Below are 19,523 nucleotides of genomic sequence, written 5' to 3' on the forward strand. Positions count from 1 at the left end.
TGCACAATTTGTCAGTTAAATGAGGTACAAGAGGGACGCTCTATTTGCCCCTAATTAGCTGCGCAGACTACCTTTGTCTGTTTGATTAAGCATTCACATTATCAATTTTGTTTAATCTGATTCATTTCACACACCTCCCCTGGGACAAAGCCCATACGGTTAACTAATCTCTGATATCATCTCTCATATCAGGCAGCTCTCATCTCCCCCAGAATACATTCTACCCACAGGCACCGTGATCATCAGGCTCCACAGAGGGGAGCTGGTCTGATGAGGGGCAGAAATTTAGCTTAGGAACTGGAGCTGAACGCCGACATGCGTCACTTAAAGTTTAAAGCAGATTCTCCCTCAGTGCCCTCTGTCCGCCATCATCCACCCATTCATGTGTTCATATTCACTAATTCATTCATTCCGGCAGTAAACATATTGTCTGCCTACTATGCACCAGGGCCTGTGCTGGGAGCCGGGAGGGAAGCAAAGATGTGTAAGAGAAGGTTCTTGCTCTCAGATCGCTTATCTTCTCAACCCTAGAGAGCACTGTGAAAACAGTCAACCAGCCAGGAAAATACACTTGCTCCCCGAGGCCAGTTCTCCTAATGCCTGTCACGCGTGGCCTGTTCAGCTTGGCTACCAAGCAGCTCTCCAAAGAAAGATTTCAGAGAAACACATAAAAGCAAGTGGTCACGGCTTCCTGAAATAGTCTCCCTTCCCACTCCCCTTTGGAAAAAGAGTCGGCAACGGAGGAGTTTTCGGAATTTAGAATGCACGAGTCACTTGATCCTAAACAGCTCTGAAATGTCATTGCATCTGATACCTTCACTGACGTTATCGCTTAGTGAATTCAAACTGAGTTGCATTCAACTGACCTCATCGGTAGGTTGACGGAAAGAACGCCTACTAAGCACTAGGAGAGCACAAGTGAAAGTTTCGAGGGAAAAAGCGATTGGCTTAATTTAGTGGGAAGTACACAAGTGTTCTGGCAACCGGATTAATGGAAAAAGATGCACGTATTGGTGACCTGTGAAACACCTGTATTCCTGAAGAACTCGTATTCCTGAAGAACCTTACACCGCCAAGTGTGGTCCAGAACTGAGAACCGTCCCCAAGAACATCTGGCATCTGCAGTTGGAGTGGGGCCCTACCCTGACTCCAGACCACATGGGGTCCAGTTCTGCCCAGGTACTCTGAGCTCCTGTCGGCTCTTTCAAGGGCCCTGTGGCTCTATGGATTCGTACTGGCCCAAAATGCTTAGGGTTTGTTAACCCCTCGCCTGTATTCACTTCTCACCCCTCTGGATTTACCCTGTTCCTCAATTTTATGCTAATCCTTGTTACCTATTATGTACATATAATCCTTGTTACGGATATATACACCTATACATATGTGCACACATATTATCTTGTCAACACCAGTTCATTTTAGTTTCTGGGTTGAGATCTGATTGTGCCCTCTCAACTTTGTGTGGGCTCTCAATTGGACCGGGATGGCATGACTGTGTCATCTAAGTGATTGATTCAAATTTAAAAAGAATAAGAATAAAAGTGAGTGAACAGAAAGCCACTGAGGTTTCTGGAACAGTTAAAACAACCTCTACCAGGTATTGAGTGATTAGACATGCCAAACATTAAGTACTTTATATGTCTTCCCCCATCTAGTGTTCAGAAAATGGTGTTTTTAGTGTTTAGTATCTTTAGCAGGAGGTTGGTTAGAAGACGAGAAAATTGAGACTGGGAGCCTAATACAATAACTTGCCCTAAAGAATGTAGTTAAAATTATGTGGAGCTAGAATTTCCACCCAGAACTGATGCGGGAGCCTGACTTATTAAGCACTTTATGGTATCGACTTCTTCATATCTAAGAGAAAGGAACAAGACATAGGCAAAGACAATGACAGCAATAAGAAAGTAGAATTCCAGAAACGCTTGCCATTTATCCCATTTGTTCGTTTACCATGCACCCCTCTCAGGTGTAAAGACTTAAATTCATGTACTCCTCTGTTCAAGCCAGAGGGCTCCTTATGTTTCACTTATTTGTTCTTTCAATCCCATTTTCCACTTCCATGTATCTCCCCGCACTGGAAACCTCACAAATGTGTTTGATCTGAAATCTTGAATTTGTATATGTCCTTGTAAAACATGTAGCGTTATTGTTTTAGCTGTGTTTATTTATATCATAGGCACGCCCTACATTTCATTTGTTTCATGGCCTCTAACCCCTGCATAGTATTACACAATGTATATCCACCACATTTCATTTGTCTATTCCTCCAGTGACAGATACCTAGACGGCCTCCAACTCTCTGCTGTCCCAAGCAAGGCCAAGGAACATCTTGGTACATGAACCTTATCGTGATGAGTGAGAATCTCTCTGGATTATAAACCAGGAATGGATGTTCTAGGACATAGACAGGTGAGTGCTAAACAGGCCCATTAGCAGAGTAAAGGATTTCTGTTTTCCTCCATAAATTTGGTATTTAAAAACTTTTGACTTTTGCCAATCTGATAGGTATGAAGTAATTTCTCATTACAGCTTAACGTGGATTTATTAGTGGGTTTGAGTGTCTGTCCATGTACTTGTTAGCCATTTGGATTTCCCCTTCTGCAAACTGCCTTTTCACATCTCAGCCCATTTTTTCACGTGGTTTGTTATTTCTAGGTGAGTTGTAAGAATTCTTTGCATAAAAACATACTCGTTACATCTTCTTATTTTCTTGTTTATTTTTCAGTTCATATCTGTTTCCATATAGTGAATAATGATAAAATTTGTCAAAAGATTTCAACCACCAATTCTGTGGTAATGATCTTTAAATCTATGACCATCCCTTAGCTTTCTGCCTGGATGGACTTTGGGCCCCAGAAATGCAGTGCACCCCTTATTTCTACCCTATCATCCATCCTTCTGCATTCTGGGTATGCGACTTAATGACATTGCTATCTACCCAGTTGTCCAGTTGTCCAAACGAGAAACATGATAGATTTCCTTGGCCAGTGTTTTTTCTTTATACACCATAGTCACAGCATCATGTCAATTCTACCTCAGATATACATCTCATATCTCTCACTTCATCTCACTTTCTGTTACCTTACACGAGTCTGCACTGTCCCTGATCTCCAATAGGTCTCCAGATTGTTCTGTCTCCACAATGTCTCTGCTTCTCACACCCCTACCCTACCATCGAGGTGCATTACAAACAACAAATGTGGGAGTTTCGTGTTATGCATATTTTACCACAATTTTATTTTTTTAAATTTTTTAAATGTTTTTATTTATTCTTGAGAGAGAGAGAGACAGACAGAGCATGAGCGGGGGAGGGGCAGAGCGAGAGAGGGAGACAGAATCCGAAGCAGGCTCCAGGCTCTGAGCTGTCAGCACAGAGCCCGACTCGGGGCTCGAACTCACAAGCCGTGAGATCATGAGCTGAGCTGGAGTCGGACACTCAACCGACTGAGCCACCCAGGCGCCCCTACCACAATTTTATAAAATACATGCAGTCTTGTCATTCCCAAGCTTACAAGTCTCCTTTGTAACTATTATTGCCATCTGACCCTAACCATACTCAACAGACCATCCTAGCCATTGAACTCAAACACACTCTCTAGTCCCCAAATAGGCTTAAATTTTATACATTTTCCCCAATAGTTTATTCTGCCTGTAATGTCTTCTCTTTACTTACATATAGGAAAACTTACCTTAAAGTATAACTTTAAGTTTGTACTTCAGTCTCTTTTAACAAATAGCCTTTCCATCCCCCCAAGTATTTTCTCCTGCCCCTTTGCCCTCTACCACATCTTCCCCCACCCCCATCCCCTGCCCCACCTCCAGGTAATGCCTGATCTCTTTTCTGTTCCTGTAGTTTGTCTATAGAAATTCCTATAGATGCATCAGAAGGTATGTAGCCTTTGTGTCTGGCTTCTTTCACTTAACACAATGTTCTTCAGATTTTTTTTTTTTATTGCTGTGTAGTGTTTCACTTCATGGATAGACATAATTTGTTTATATAGTTGCCACTTAATAAGCACTTTTTTCTGTTTCTGGGGCGCCTGGGTGGCTCAATCAGTTAAGCGTCCAACTTCGGCTCAGGTCATGATCTCACAGTTTGTGAGTTCGAGCTCCGCTTTAGATCCTCTGTCCCGCTCCCTGCCCCTCTCCAGCTCACACCCTCTCTGTCTCTCAAAAACAAACATTAAAAAAATAATAATAATAACATTGTTTGTTTCCAGTGTAATGATATTATGGGTAAAACTATTATTAACATTTGCATACTAATCTTTTACAGATATAGTTTTTATTTAGATTGGGTAAATATCTAGGAAGGAAACTGCTAAATCATAGAGCAAATATATATTTACATTATAAGAAAATACCAAACTGCTTTCCAGAGGCTGTACTATTTTGGATTTCTACAATCAATATATGAGAATTCCAGTTGCTTCACATCTTCACCAAAGATTTAAGTGTTGTTAGAGTTCTAAATTTTAGCCACTCTGAAAGGCGTGTAGTGCTATCTCCTGACGGTTTGAATCTGCCTCAAGACTAATTACATTGAATATTTTTTCATGTAGTCAATCATATTCTTTGGTGAAATGTCTGTTCAAACACTTGTCCATTTAAAAATTCAGTTGTTTAGGGGCTCATGGGTGGCTCAGGTTGGGTGGCCAACTCTTGATTTTGGCTCAGGTCATGATCCCAGGGTTGTGGGACTGAGCCCCATGTCAGGCTCTGAGCTGAGCATGGAACCTGCTTAAGTTTCTCTTTCAGTCTCTCTCTCTTTCTCTTTCTCTCTCTCTCTCCCTCTGTCTCTCCTCTCCTGCTTGTGCTATCTCCAAAAACAAATTCAGTTGTTTGTCTTCTTTAATAGGTTAGTAACAATTCTTTATATATTATGGAAACTAGTCCTTTATCAGATAAGCATTTTGTAAACATTTTTTCCCCAGTATTGGTTTATCTTTTCATTTTCTTAATTGCATCTTCAGAAGTTTATAATATTTATCTACAAAACAGTCATAGTTGTAGAAATGTTGATTCTTATGTCTGGGATGGACTCAACTCATTATACTCATTATATTGTAAATTTTATTTTTTTGATGACTGGATGTCTGAAAACCGGAAAACACAGTTCTTATATATCATCACATTTCAGCTGTTCATCTTCCTGAGGAAAACCAGAGACATTTATGATATAAAATTAAAAGTTTTGGGGCGCCTGGGTGGCTCAGTTAGGCATCCGACTTCAGCTCAGGTCATGATCTCATGGCTTGTGAGTTCGAGCCCCACGTGGGGCTCTGTGCTGACAGCTCAGAGCCTGGAGCCTGCTTCAGATTCTGTGTCTTCTTCTCTCTCTGCCCCTCCCTCCATGTGTGCTCTGTCTCTCTCTGTCTCTCAAAAATCAATAAAAATGTAAAAAATAAAGTAAAATTAAATTAAACTAAATTAAATTAAATTAAAAGTTTGGATGGCTGTAGTGTTCTGGAAATTAGTATTTTATACCAAATAATGAAGTAATATGGGAGATCTTAAGTAAGGATGAGTTGAAAAGTTTTCAACATTGTATTTGGCCTTTATTTTTTCCTAGATACTTCTTGATCACAAAAGGTTGAAGCATCATCTTCCTGTTAAACTTGTTTCTTCCAACTCACATTCTCATGAGCAAGCACATTCTTTTTTTTTTTTTTTTGAAGTAAATAGATAGGTCACTTTCTCATGGACTGTTGGCTATAATTGGAGCCCATTTGTGTCAATAGAATTTTAAAGCAAGATTTAACATCGATAAACCAAATTAAGTCAGATAATCTAGTCTGTCATACACATTTTATAGGCAACCGTCTGGTCTGTTATATACATTTTATTTCAGGGTAAAAAAATAATTATAACAGATAGCAGTTCATAATTTTAGGAACGTATACTGAGAGCATACACACTATATGCTCAGTATACAGCTTGAAAAGGAGGGTGATATAACTGTAGTATCTGTCACTTTATTGGTTCACCGTGTTTGTTTCAGATTATCTGCCTAGATATATTCGTATCCTTAAGCTCTGTACTTAGTTTAAAAAGTTAATTTTCCCAGGGGCGCCTGGGAGGCTGGGTCAATTAAGTGTGTGACTCCTGATTTGGGCTCAGGTCATGACCTCATGGTTGTGAGATCCAGCCCTGCATGAGGCTCCGAGCTGGGCGGAACCTTCTTAAGATTGTCTTTCTGCCCCTCCCCCGCTTGTACTGGCGCTCTCTCTCTTTCGGCCTCTCTCTCTCAAAAAAAGAAAAAACGTTAATTTTCCCAAATGGGGAATAAGGGATAGGGGTTTTAGGTCTAGAATATACCGTTCTCAATTTTCCTCACTCAGAAAAACTCTCTTTAGTATTTCTTTTCTTTTCTTTTCTTTTCTTTTTTTAACGTTTTATTTATTTTTGAGACAGAGAGAGACAGAGCATGAACAGGGGAGGGTCAGAGAGAGGGAGACACAGAATTTGAAACAGGCTCCAGGCTCTGAGCTGTCAGCACAGAGGCCTATGCGGGGCTCGAACTCACGGACCGGGAGATCATGACCTGAGCCGAAGTCGGCCGCTTAACCAACTGAGCCACCCAGGCACCCCTCTCTTTAGTATTTCTTAAGGTACAGGTCTACAAATGACCAATGTCCTCATTTTTTTTCCTGAAGAATGTTTATTTCTCTTCTTCTGTGTGTGAGTGTGTGTGTGTGTGGGGGGGTGTTTTTATTTTATTTTACTTGTGTGTTTGTTTGTTTTGCTTAAAACAACTAACATTATCTTATCCTGATTCTTCTGTGCATCAGAAATACGAGAGCGGATAGTCTGGCTCACAGGTGGCAGTGAAGAGTGCAGTCATCAGAAGCCTTGACCGGAGTTAGAGGGTCCTCTTCCACCGCACTTAACACGAAAGTCAGAAAAAGCCCTCAGTTCCTTACAGCTGTTGGCCAGAGGCTTCTATCCTTTTCTACATGGGCCTCTTCCTAAGAAGGTTGGAGCGTTCTCGCAACATAGCAGCTAGCTTGTTCCTTAGCAAGTGATCAAAATTGCTATTAGCCCCCTTTCTTAAAAGATATTTTTGTTTGAATAAAATCCTAGGATGGTAGGGTTTTTTTCTGTCAGTACTTTAAAGAAGCCTTGCCACCCACCGTTCCCTAGCTTCCAGAGTTCTGGATGAAGAGTTCTGCGTCTTTGAAGACAGTGTCTTGATTCTCTGGCTGCGTTCAAGATTTTGTCTTTGACCGCAATACGCCTGTGTGTGGTTTTCTTTGAATTCTTCGTGCTTGGTGGTAAGCTTTTTTGACTCTGTCCGTTCAAGTCTTTCATTAATTTTGGAAACTTCTCAGTCATTTTTCTTCAACTGTTGCTTTGGTTCCATTTTCTCTCTTTTTCTCTATTGGGACTCCAAATGCACATTAGATAGTTTTAACATCTCTAATAGTTCTCACGCTCTATTTTGTTTTGCTTTGTTAATTCTTTTTTCTCCCTTGCTGCACTTGAGTTGAAAATTTTCTGTTAACTCTCTTTTAATTCTTTCTGTCCTTTGCTTTCTCCAGTCTACTGTTAAACTCAAACAATGAGGTCTTAGTTATAGATATTGTATTTTAAATTCTGGAATAGTTATTAGATTTTTAATATATTTTAATTTTTGTCGAAAGCCTTCAATTTTTATTTATTTTGTCTATATTTAGCTCTATTTAAAAAAAACACAGCAATCATAGTTATTTTGCTGTCTTTCTCTGCTAACATCAATATTTTGATCATCTCTATGTCTCCTTCTATTGGTTATTTCATGTGTTCAGTAATGGTAAAATTTTCTGTTTCATTGCATTCTTGTATTTTTTAAATTGTATGCCAGGAAATTTGGATGATACATTGTAGACACTGTAGATTATTTTATCTTCCTCTAAGGAGTATTCATTTTGTTGTTGTTGGTGGTGGTGGTGGTGGTGTTCTGCTGGGTTTTTTTCCTGACAAGTAATTAAATAATTGTTTATTTGACCTGCCAGATCTTATGGTTAGACTTTATGAGGTTAAGTCTATTTTATTTTTCTCTCATTCCTAGGATGTAGTCTTGACTCTTATAAAGAGTGTTCACCTAGTTCTCTCTCTTCTGAGTCCAAACTCTATTTCCCTGCGACTCAGAAGTCCCCAAAATTTCTGCAAAGCACTCTAGCCTCCCATTGTTATGCTCTGCTAGGTCTCCTAGAATCTTACTCTGGCATGTGTATTGAGAAGTGAGCCAAAGAAAACTTTTAATGAATAGTCTGGGACTTTTTTTTTTTTTTAATGTTTTTTATTTATTTTTGAGACAGAGAGAGACAGAGCACAAGCAGGGGAGGGGCAGAGAGAGAGGGAGACACAGAATCTGAAACAGTTCCAGACTCCAAGCAGTCAGCACAGAGCCTGACGTGGGGCTCGAACTCACAAACCGTGAGATCACGACCTGAGCCGAAATCAGATGCTTAACCGAGCCACCCAGGTGCCTCTAGTCTGTGGCTTTTTATCTGTAGCTTCCCTCCTTTAAGGCACTCTGCCCCTGAATTCTAACAGCCTTACAACCCTGAATTCTGCTCACTGTTTCCTCCACTGAGTGGGGTTTTCACTCTCTGCTTGGCCTCTGTATGCTGCACCACAGTTTAGAAAATAGTCTCAGGGAGAAGCCCAGAGTAAATGCTGTGCTACTCTCAATGGTTTTCTTTCTCAAAACTTAAAGCCCTGAGTTGGTTGCTGCTCAGTCCTTGCAAACAATCTATACCAAAGGAATTTTGAACTAATGTGTGTTATGTTTGAGAAAACCTGACTTTACAATGATAACTGACTATGATCAAGTAGTGAACATTACCAAAATGCAAATATATTTAACATTAGAGCATCTATAATGTACTATTTACAAGAAAAGATTAAGGAAGAAAAATAGCATGATTATTTCCATAGGTGCAGGGAAAATAATTTGATGAAATTCAACATCTATGTATAATTTTTTTTTAAAGCAAGCATTTTTCTAGATGGTGAAATATTTAAACCATTTACAATCAGCAATAAGACAATAATGTCTGGTATCACCATTTCCATTCAACGTTGAACCTAAGGTCATAGATAATGTAAGAAAAAAAATATATGAAAGCATAAAATTAGTGAATAAAAGGTGAGATTATCTTAATTCACAGAATTCTATATGAATAAAACAATGTAATCTATATACATATATAATTATAAAAATCAACATGTTAGTTTAACATGGGAACTATAAAATCAATATACAAAAATCAATTGCATTTTTATAATCAGCAAAAAAATTAGAAAATAAATTTTACAAATGGCAATAAAGCACATTATGAAATGGTACATATAAAATGACCCTGTTGAAACATTTTATATACATTTTGTGCATTGAAGGTTGGAAAGATACCCGTCACAATGTTAATCCCTGTTTCCTTCAGAATCTTGCCTTATCTTTTTGCTTTCTTTAAACAAGATTTCTGTATAGCTTCATTTTCTAAATAAATAGATTAACTTCATACTAAGTGCATCAAGAATATTATACATGGTCAATATTAAAAATCACACTTTTACTTCAGCTATGTAGAGCTGAAGAGTGAAAGGTAAGCGTGTACCTAGAGGTTAATGTCAAAGTCCACTACATTGCTGAAGCTTCTAGTTGGTGAAAAAAAAAAAAAGGGTCAGAATAATTACTGTTGTAAACTCAACCTGTTGGTTCATTGATTTAATATTTAGTTCCAAACAGCCTTTTGAACCTCTCAGAACATTAGAGAATCATCTAGTTATCCAATAAATGCTGAAAATCTCAAAAACTTAAACAATAGACTTGTCATTCCTTGATTGAAATGACTAAAAGAGAAGACAGGTTCAGTTAAAGGACTTAAGCCAGGAGTTGTTTAGAAAGTGTGTTTTGAGATCACTTAAAGGTACTAAGTGGAGTTTTATTCCCATATTTACTTTCTTCTCAGTGGGTCCCTAACAGCTACTTGGATGTTTTAATTTTTAATGTAAATATTCTAAGATCTCTTATTTCCCAATAAACAAACTGACTGATTTACGTTGAAGACTAGCACTAATTCAAAACTCCAACCTCAAGAATAACTAGATTGTTCTTCCTGGTATTAAACTTCTGTGAATAAACATAACTTGAAATGTTTATAAGTGGCCAAGAACATCTGGCTTACATTCCTAATAAAAAACATTAAGTTAAGAAAAAAAAATTTTTTGTGGGTCCCCAGAAAAATTTAACTTCATACGAAAGAAAATGTAACTTTTCACCTGCTTATGGAAAGATACAATAACTACAGGTAGAAAAACTAAACTATTTTTTCAATTAATTACAGAAATATAGTTATTGCCAAAAATATGAGAAGTCAGATTAATGTAAATGGATCGTTCAAAATTTCATAGCAATGGCTTAAACTATTCAGTCCCTCATTTACACAAATAAGTTTTTTAATAGCTCTATATGCTCTGCTCTGGGAATCATTCTGATTCATTAGTTTCTTTCCTTGATACTATTAAGTATAAATACTTATGCTCTTTGGCATTGCCATCAGTTTTATATCAATCTAATTAGTATCCCTACATGTACTTATGTTAATTAAAAAGGATATCAAGTCTCAAAGATGGAAGTTTTATTCTCCTTCACAGTATTTGGTCAAAGAATTGCAAATAATTATGGACAAGTATAAGAATATAAATCCATTCTGCAAAGAGAAGCAAATATTGGGAGACAGTTTCCCTCTCCTTTTGTAAAGAAGTTTATCTTGTGAAGGAGGCTTTACTGTGTTCTATGAGACACACAAAATGAGGGAAATTGTGGTTGTTTATTTAGTTTATTCCATTTTTAAAATTTTAAGCCAATCCAATATTAATCAAACCATAATAGTCCCAGCCCTAATGTAAAAAGCCCTATGCTTTTTAATTCCAAGTAATTTATCATGCATATTTTTTGCTGAAATCAACTAAATGAATATTACCATTTGTTTTTTGTTGTTGTGCGTTCATTATTTCATTCATTCATTCATTAACAGATTATTATTTGATTCATTGAGTCATTCATTTGATGAGTAAATATATAATCAATACTTACCAGAGAGAATGTATTTTGAAGTGGTTAAAAAACATTCCTTTAGGGTGCCTGGGTGGCTCAGCTGGTTTAGCATCTGACTCTTGATTTCAGCTTGGTCATGATCCCCAGGTCATGGGATTGAACTCTGCGTCAGGCTCTGCAGTGAGTGTGGAACCTGTTTAAGATTCTTTTTCTCTCCCTCTGCCCCTCTCCCCACCTTGCATGTGTTCTCTCTCTCTCAAATAAAAAATTAAAAAATTAAAATGAAAAGAACATGCTCCTTTGAGCCAGATGGCTTTGGGCCTTGATATCCTCATCCATAAAATGAGGAAAACAATGGGAAAAATAATCATAGCATTAGCAATGAATTAATATGTTATGTGCTTGGGCAGCCCTAGTCTATCATTGTCATCTTGTCATCTTGTAATTTTATAAATATTAGCTATTGTTACATGTACTAAATACTATGGGCTGAGACACTACTTAGTACTCAGTATAATATAAATTTCAAACTTCAAAAGCTATTTTTAAGTCTCCTTGCACATGGTAAGCTCTATAAATATTTGACTGTCACTATTAATCATTCTCATGCTGTATTTTCCACATGAATTTCTCTGTATGCACCAATATGCATAGATTTATTTTACATGACATTTTTGTTCATCATTCTTTTCTACTAGATTGTAAATTTCTTGAGAATAAATTTTTTTTTTTTAAATTTTTGAGTTAATGAGATAAGTCTCTCAATATCCTCTGTGATTTAAATGAGTAAACCAAAAACAGTTTGCCAGGCCACAAGTTTAGACTGCTGAAAGTTTGGATTTCCTGAGAGAGGGGAGCTTCTTTATCACAACAAAGGTATGAAGAAGGTGGAGGGAGGTCCCTTGCCTCAAGGGTAAGCAAGGTTGTTATTGCTACATTGTGTGCAATTCATTAACTTCCAGGCCATGGCAAAATATATAAGCAGTGTTCTGAAATGTTAATTGGGAGACTGCTTAGACAGCTGTTTCAAGAGGGGAGCAACCACAATCCAATAGACTATTTAAAAACATCACCCAAGAAATTTATCAGCACACTCCAAATTTGTCCTCTCATTTCCTATTTTCTTTTACCATGGCGTTCAAACTTCTAGATCATATTTTAGTATATTTAGCATCAAGCATATTTCATTTTTTAAAACATTTCCTAACTTAAGGATAAAATTAAGGAAATTTATGTCACTCAGTTGGACACCCAGGGGCATGCTGTGAATCACAGAGCAAACCAGCCACAATTATGTGAGGACATTCTGAGCGGCCAAATAAAACTAGACTGGTAACCATATTAGTTTGTTCCACTTATGTTACATATCTAAAATGTAGTCATATTTGTCCAAAGTTCTGTAAATTGGTGAGTTATACTTTAGAGGGAATCCATGTGAACCTTTCCCATCTTCTTATTAAAATATTGGTAGAGAAACCTTGAGTAATAATGAACATCCTGTTGAGATACTCATTACTATATTTATGGAGTCACTCCATGATTCTGTCATGGAAATTCAGTAACCCAGCTAAATATAGTGTTAATTTTGGCTAACTAAAGACTTACACTTTTTGAAGAATTGTTTAAGAATAGTAGATGCAATAGTGCCTAAGCATTAGCAAATATATATACATATATATTTTAGTTTAAATTCAAGTTAGTTAACAAGAGGGTAGTCTTGGTTCAGAGTAGAACCCAGTGATTCATCTCTTACATATGACACCCAGTGCTCATCCCAAAAAATGTCCTCCTTAATGCTCATCATCCCTTTAGCCCAACCCCCCCCCCATCTCCCCTCCAGCAATCCTCAGGTTTTTTTCTGTATTTAAGAGTCTCTCATGGTTTACCTCCTTCTGCATTGGCAAATATTTAAGCTTTCTGGTAAAGAGCCATTTACTAGGACCTCAGATACCAAGTAAAAGTTTATTTTTTCATAATACCCTGATGGGCAAGATAGGCTAAAGTGATCATTTATTTTGATAAGTTCATACATAGATAATGATCGAAGAATTAAAAAAACAAAAAACAAAACACGAGGGAATGGTCTCTCCAAATACAAGCCTTAAGAAGATAATTCTTGCAGTCGGGAGGTGGATCAATGAGGGAACTGATTCTAGAGACAAAGAAACTAATTAGAAGACTTGAAGATTACTCAGGCAAGACAGGTTTGGATCATCATTTAAGACAGGGGTTGGCAAGTTTTCTGTAAAGGGCCAGGTAGTAAATAGTCTTTGTAGGCTATATAGTCTCTGTTGCAACTACTCAACTCTGCCATTTTAATGTGAAACAGCCATAGAAATGCATGAATATGAGTATGAGTGTGGCTGCATTTCCACATATTTGTATTTTATGGGCCTTTAGATTTAAATTTCATATAATTTTCATGCGTCATAAAATGTGATTCCAGAATAATATGGAATTATTTGGAATCATATGAAAAAATGAGTGTTTCAACCACTTAAAATATAAAAACCATTCTTAGCTTTCAGACCACGTAAAAATAAACAATGGACCAGATCTGGCTCATGACTACGTTTCCCCTGATCTAAGATAATAGCAGTGGTACTAAAGAAGAGAGGAAGGGTTTGGTGATATTTAGAGGATAGAATTTATAGAATTAATGACTAATTTAATGTTGGAGGCAGAGGGAGAAGGAATGGCCTTCGATGAGTCCCAGCATTCTGGCTTGGTTAAATGGTCTGATTCATTAAAGGAGGGATCTAGAAATAAGCTGAACAGGAAGGAGCCAGAAATTGACATTGAAAGGTGCTACATTAACATGTCAATGGGATACACAAAGGAAAACAAGAAATTCTTCACTTGTTGGGCACTGGTAGTGAAGTAAAAGAGAAGTGAGATCTCAGGAAAGAGACCTTAAATTGTGCATCATTTTATTAGAACGAGTCACAGGTATGTACATATAATCAATATATTTTTTAAAATGTTTTAACATTTATTCATTTTTGAGAAACAGACCACGAGTCGGGGAGTGGCAGAAAGAGAGGGAGACACAGAATCTGAAGCAGGCTCCAGGCTCTGAGCTGTCAGCACAGAGCCCAATGTGGAGCTCGAACCCACGAACCATGAGGAGACATCATCGAGATTAAAAAAAAAACACGCTAATTATCACAAATTAAACATATTTTTATTTGAGCTGAATAAAGTGTTTATAACTAAATCATGGTATTTGAAGGCAAAGCAAGCAATACTAAATAGCAAATAATACATCAACCCATCAGGAAAGAATGAGAGGACAGAAAAAAAGAGGATGAAAATAATGGCGCCCAAAGGAGAGAAATAAGACTGGCTCTCTGTGGTTGCCCAATGAGCCCTTGCTGAGTAGCCAAGAGAACCAGGCAGAGGTATGTCATCAAAAAATACCCAAAGCATCCCAGCTTAGAATAACCACATCCATTTCCTAACCCACTGGTTGATAGGGCAAGGACTACGAATAGCTGGCTTCTCATTCATTCCAAGGGAGGGGTAGATCTGCTGTCAGTTAACTGACTACTTTTGAGGTTCAACCATCCTTGTATTCCTGGGAAGAATCCAACCTTTTTTTATATAAAATAAATGAACACCATACTTACATCTAAATGATTATTTATAAAATGTATTATAAACAAATATTCCTATATAACCACCATTTAAATATCTGTGATTAAGTTGGAAAAAAATATATTTTAAAAATTATACTGTATACTTTAAATAAAATCGATATAAATTATAGATTATATTTTAATATATATTATATTTTATATATATCTGTAACTTTGTCTTGCTGGTGTTTCATTTAGGATTTTGTGTTCAAATTTATAAGTGGAAAAACCCGCAATTTTTCTTTCTAAGACTGTTCTTGTCTGGTTTGGGTTTCGAGGTTCATCTCTCTGGTAGAATAGGTTGGGGAGCCTTGCCTTTGACTCCGTTCTATGGCAGAATTTATATAAAATGGGAATTATATGTTACATGAATATTTGGAACAATTCACCAGTAAAAGTATTCTGCTTGGACTATTTTTGGGAGTATATTTAAATTATTGATTTCAGGGGCGCCTGAGTGGCTCAGTCGGTTAAGCGTCCGACTTCGGCTCAGGTCATGATCTCACGGTCTGTGAGTTCGAGCCCCGCGTCGGGCTCTGTGCTGACAGCTCAGAGCCTGGAGCCTGTTTCAGATTCTGTGTCTCCCTGTCTCTCTGACCCTCCCCCATTCATGCTCTGTCTCTCTCTGTCCCAAAAATAAATAAACATTAAAAAAAAATTTTTTTTTAAATAAAATAAAATAAAAAAATAAATTATTGATTTCAGTTGTTTAAAAATTGTGAGGCTACTTATTTATACTTCTTGAGTAAGTTTTGGTAATTTATATTTTCTACAAAATTATCCATTCTATCAGTTTTCAAGTTTATTATAATAGATTATTCCACATTATTCTCATATTATATTTTAATCTCGTACTCTGTTGGATTCTCTCTTATAAATTCCTAATATTAAGAATTTTCCCAATTTTTTTGGAAATTACTTTTTGCCAATTCCTAATATTAGGAATTCTTTCCATTTTGGTGGGAAATTCTTTCCAAATTTTTTCCAAATTTTGTCTATCTCCAAATTTCTCCCTTTTAAAAGGATAGCAATTTTATTGGATTAGGGTCCCACCTTACTCCAGTATGGCCTCATCTTAACTGATTACATACGTGATGTCCTTATTTCAAAATAAAATCACATTCTGAGGCACTGGTTAGGATTCCAACATATGAATCTTGGGAGGACACAATTCAGCTTGTGACAGTACCTCAATCCTATGGCTGGTGTTTTTTCTCAGTACATTTCTGAGTACTGAAGCTGCATTAAGAAAGGTGCTTAAAGTCTACACCTCTTAAAATCAGGTAAAGTTTTTCTGTATCTTGTGAAACAAAGGTTAGAATTGGGTTCTCACTGAAATGTGGGGCCACATAGAATACACTGGCCTCCTAACTGAAATTTAGGAAAGCTAAGGGTTAACCAGATAAAGACTATGCCTTTCTAGAGCTGAAATCCAGTCTTGAATCAGTAAAATCCCTGATTAAATTAAAGTGGCCAGCAAGCAATCTCTCTATCTGCCCAGTGGAAAGAAAGGGAAACCTTCTCTAGAGGAAAATTTCATCATATGAAGACTCTGCAATTATTTTATATACAAAAATTCCTAGAATCCTCCAAGATAAAGCCATATGACCAAAATCAAAAGGGAAGTAAAATAAATGATAGGAATAGCCTACAAATACTCCAGGTTTAAAGTTTAGATGACAGGGACCTTAAAATAATTATGATAAATACATTCAAAAAGATAAATCAAAAGATGGGAAAATAAACAAAAAGAGATTAACAGTCTCACCAGAGAATTGGAGTCTATAAAATCTGAAAAGCTGAAAAACTGAAAATCAACAACTCTTTTTAGATCCATCAGAGGAATGAAGTCACAGGGTAAACTGTCACTTGGAAAACTAGAAAGACAGTAAATACAGAGAATCATAGCTTACCTGGAGCAGAAGATCCTGGAGCCAGTAATTGGTAAATACACTAAAAGAATAATTGATGAATTGGTGGAGGCTGAGTGCAGATAAGCTTGAGAGTTAGAACTCCTGATGTCTCTGTCTTAGATGGAATCCACATTTTCATGAGTTTTATCTCCAGGAGTCCCAATAGGTTCTTACAGTAAAGAGCAGAGAAAGCTTTTCCATATGCAACATTCAAGGGGGAAAAATAAATAATCATTTTGAAATATTCCCAAAGGGACACCGTCAAGGGAAACTGCCTTACCAGACTGTTATCTGACATGGGGGGGGGGGGGGGGATGGCAATTAGCAAATCCAGGCTCCTATAGCCTTCCTGTCTCCAAACATGAGAAAAAAAGGCTAAGCAACTCTTTTGAAGGTCATATCCCAGTACAACATTGGACCAATTTAAAAACATGGAGATTTAACAGTAAGGTTATGGAATGCTTCCCCTTCTTAATACTTTACTATTCCATCGGCAAGACTCCAGTATAAAACAGTGTATTACAACTGATAGCTCTAAGATACAGACTTTATTTAAGAAGATTTTAGGGAAATGTTAGAAACAATGTAGGGTAGAAAACAGTGGAGCAACATTTATAAAATAAAGAATTGGAGAGAACCTATCATCCTAGAGTCTCAACAATTGAAAAGAAGATAGAAAGAAGAAAAAAAAAATGAACAAAAAAACAAATGAGCAAAAAAACAAATAGCAAGGTGTTAAATATGAATAAAACCGTATAAAAAATCACATTAAATATGAATGGCCTATACACTCCAATTAGAAGTCAGAGATTGTCAGGTGGAATTTTTAAAAAAATAATACCTAATTTGGGGTGCCTGGGTGGCTCAGTCGGTTAGGTGTCCGATTTCGGCTCAGGTCATGATCTCACAGTTTGTGGGTACGAGCCCCGCATCGGGCTTTGTGCTGACAACTCAGAGCCTGGAACCTGCTTCAGATTCTGTGTCTCCCTCTCTCTCTCTGCCCCTCCCCGACTCATGCTCTGTTTGTCTCTCAAAAATAAATAAACATTAAAAAAAAAAAAAAAACTAAGACCTAATTCTTCACTACCTATTAGAAACTCACTTTTAATAATAGGACACAAGTAGGTTAATAATAAAAAAATGGAAAACCATATAGATACCTACTAATCATAATTATAATGATACATACATAATATTAATTAAAGGAAAGATAGAATGGTTATGTTAATATCAAGCAAAGTGTATTTCAGAGTAGAGAATATTCCCAGGGTTAAAAAGAGTTATTTCCTAACGACAATGGGACTAATTAATCAAGAAGACAGAACAATTTTAAATGTTTATGCTTCAATATACCAGAAACACATAAGACTACCAGGGAAAAAAAGACATTTACAATTATAGTTGGAGGTTTCAACAGCTCTCTTGTAATTACCAAACAAATATAAAATGGTAAAATATATATTTGGACTACACAATCAACCAACTTATCCTAATTGACATTTATAGAACTTTCCACCCAACAACAGCAAAATCCATGTGTACTCAGAACATTAACCATAGATCTGGACCACACAAAACAGATACATGGCTTTATAAAATTGTTTTCTATAGACCCACTTACTAAGGAAGAAAGGTTTTTAGACCTGAGATTACAAAGGGATCTGCACCATTTACTAACCTCCACTGGAAGTGTACTGCTAGAACATGACAATTTCCATCAGAGTTGCTCTTTAAGGATAGTAGGGAAGGGAACTCTTCTGGCTGGGAAGAATCAAACTTATTTTATCTGGATGTCGCTGAAAAATTAACTATAATACTTTTTCTTTTTTCTTTTTTAGTGTTTATTTTTGAAAGAGAGAGAGCATGGGCAGGGGAGGGACCGAAAGAGGGAGACACAGAATCCCAAGCAGGCTCCAGGCTCTGAGCCGTCAGCACAGAGCCCAACGCGGGGCTCGAACCCAAGAACCATGAGATCTTTTGATCTCGATGCTTAACTGAGTGAGCCACCCAGGTGCCCCAACAATAATACTTTTTCTTAACTATTGCCTTATGATTTTACCAATCACTTGGAATTTGGAAAGAGAAGACTGAACCATTCATGATAACATCTGAGGAAGAGGTAAAGGAACAGACCTCTCAGAATCAGACTGGTGTGTAAATATGTTTGTGTGCCTTTTTAATGCTCACCCAAACCACCAAAGAAGGCCCTCAACGATAAAAGGCAGGTTGTTCTATGCATGCCACTCTGTCTCTTCTCCAGCCACTTCAAGAGCGTGCTAAGTGGGCTCATGAACAAAATTGTCGTTGTAGCAGGGATGCAGACTCTGCCTCTACTCAACACAAATGCTTTGCCCTCCCAAGGCTGATCTGGATGAGAACTTGCTATGCTCTCACCTGGTCACTAGAAGTCAGCACTGAGTCCCACACACAATTCCATGTTCCAGATGTTTTAACCTCAATCTGAAGACAGACTGAATACATTGGACCCCTTCCATCATGGAAGAGCCAGTGATTTTCCTCCCTGGAATAGATACTTGGTGTGAATATCTATTTTCCTGTCCTTCCACCAAGGATTCTTCCACTGACACTATATGCAAGACTTATTAAATAGTCTTTTCTTCTAATACCATAACTGTGTCTCTTTCAAAATTGCATCTAACTAAGAAAATGACCTTACTAAAACGACGTGGGGAAATGTGCTAATACCCACGGGACTTATTAAAAATGACATGCACATCATTACTCAGAAGCAGCTGGCTTTATGGAACAACGTATTGTCCTATTGAAGATTCAGTATTAGTACCATCTGAGACAGCATTTAGCAACGTTGGAGTACTATTTGCTTACAAGATGCAGTATATGCTCTGAATGAATAAGCGATATACAGTGTTGTTTTCCACATAGCTGTACATCATTGATTGTGGGGGG

The sequence above is a fragment of the Panthera uncia genome (genome assembly GCF_023721935.1).
Source record: "Panthera uncia isolate 11264 chromosome B2 unlocalized genomic scaffold, Puncia_PCG_1.0 HiC_scaffold_24, whole genome shotgun sequence".
Taxonomy (NCBI): domain Eukaryota; kingdom Metazoa; phylum Chordata; class Mammalia; order Carnivora; family Felidae; genus Panthera; species Panthera uncia.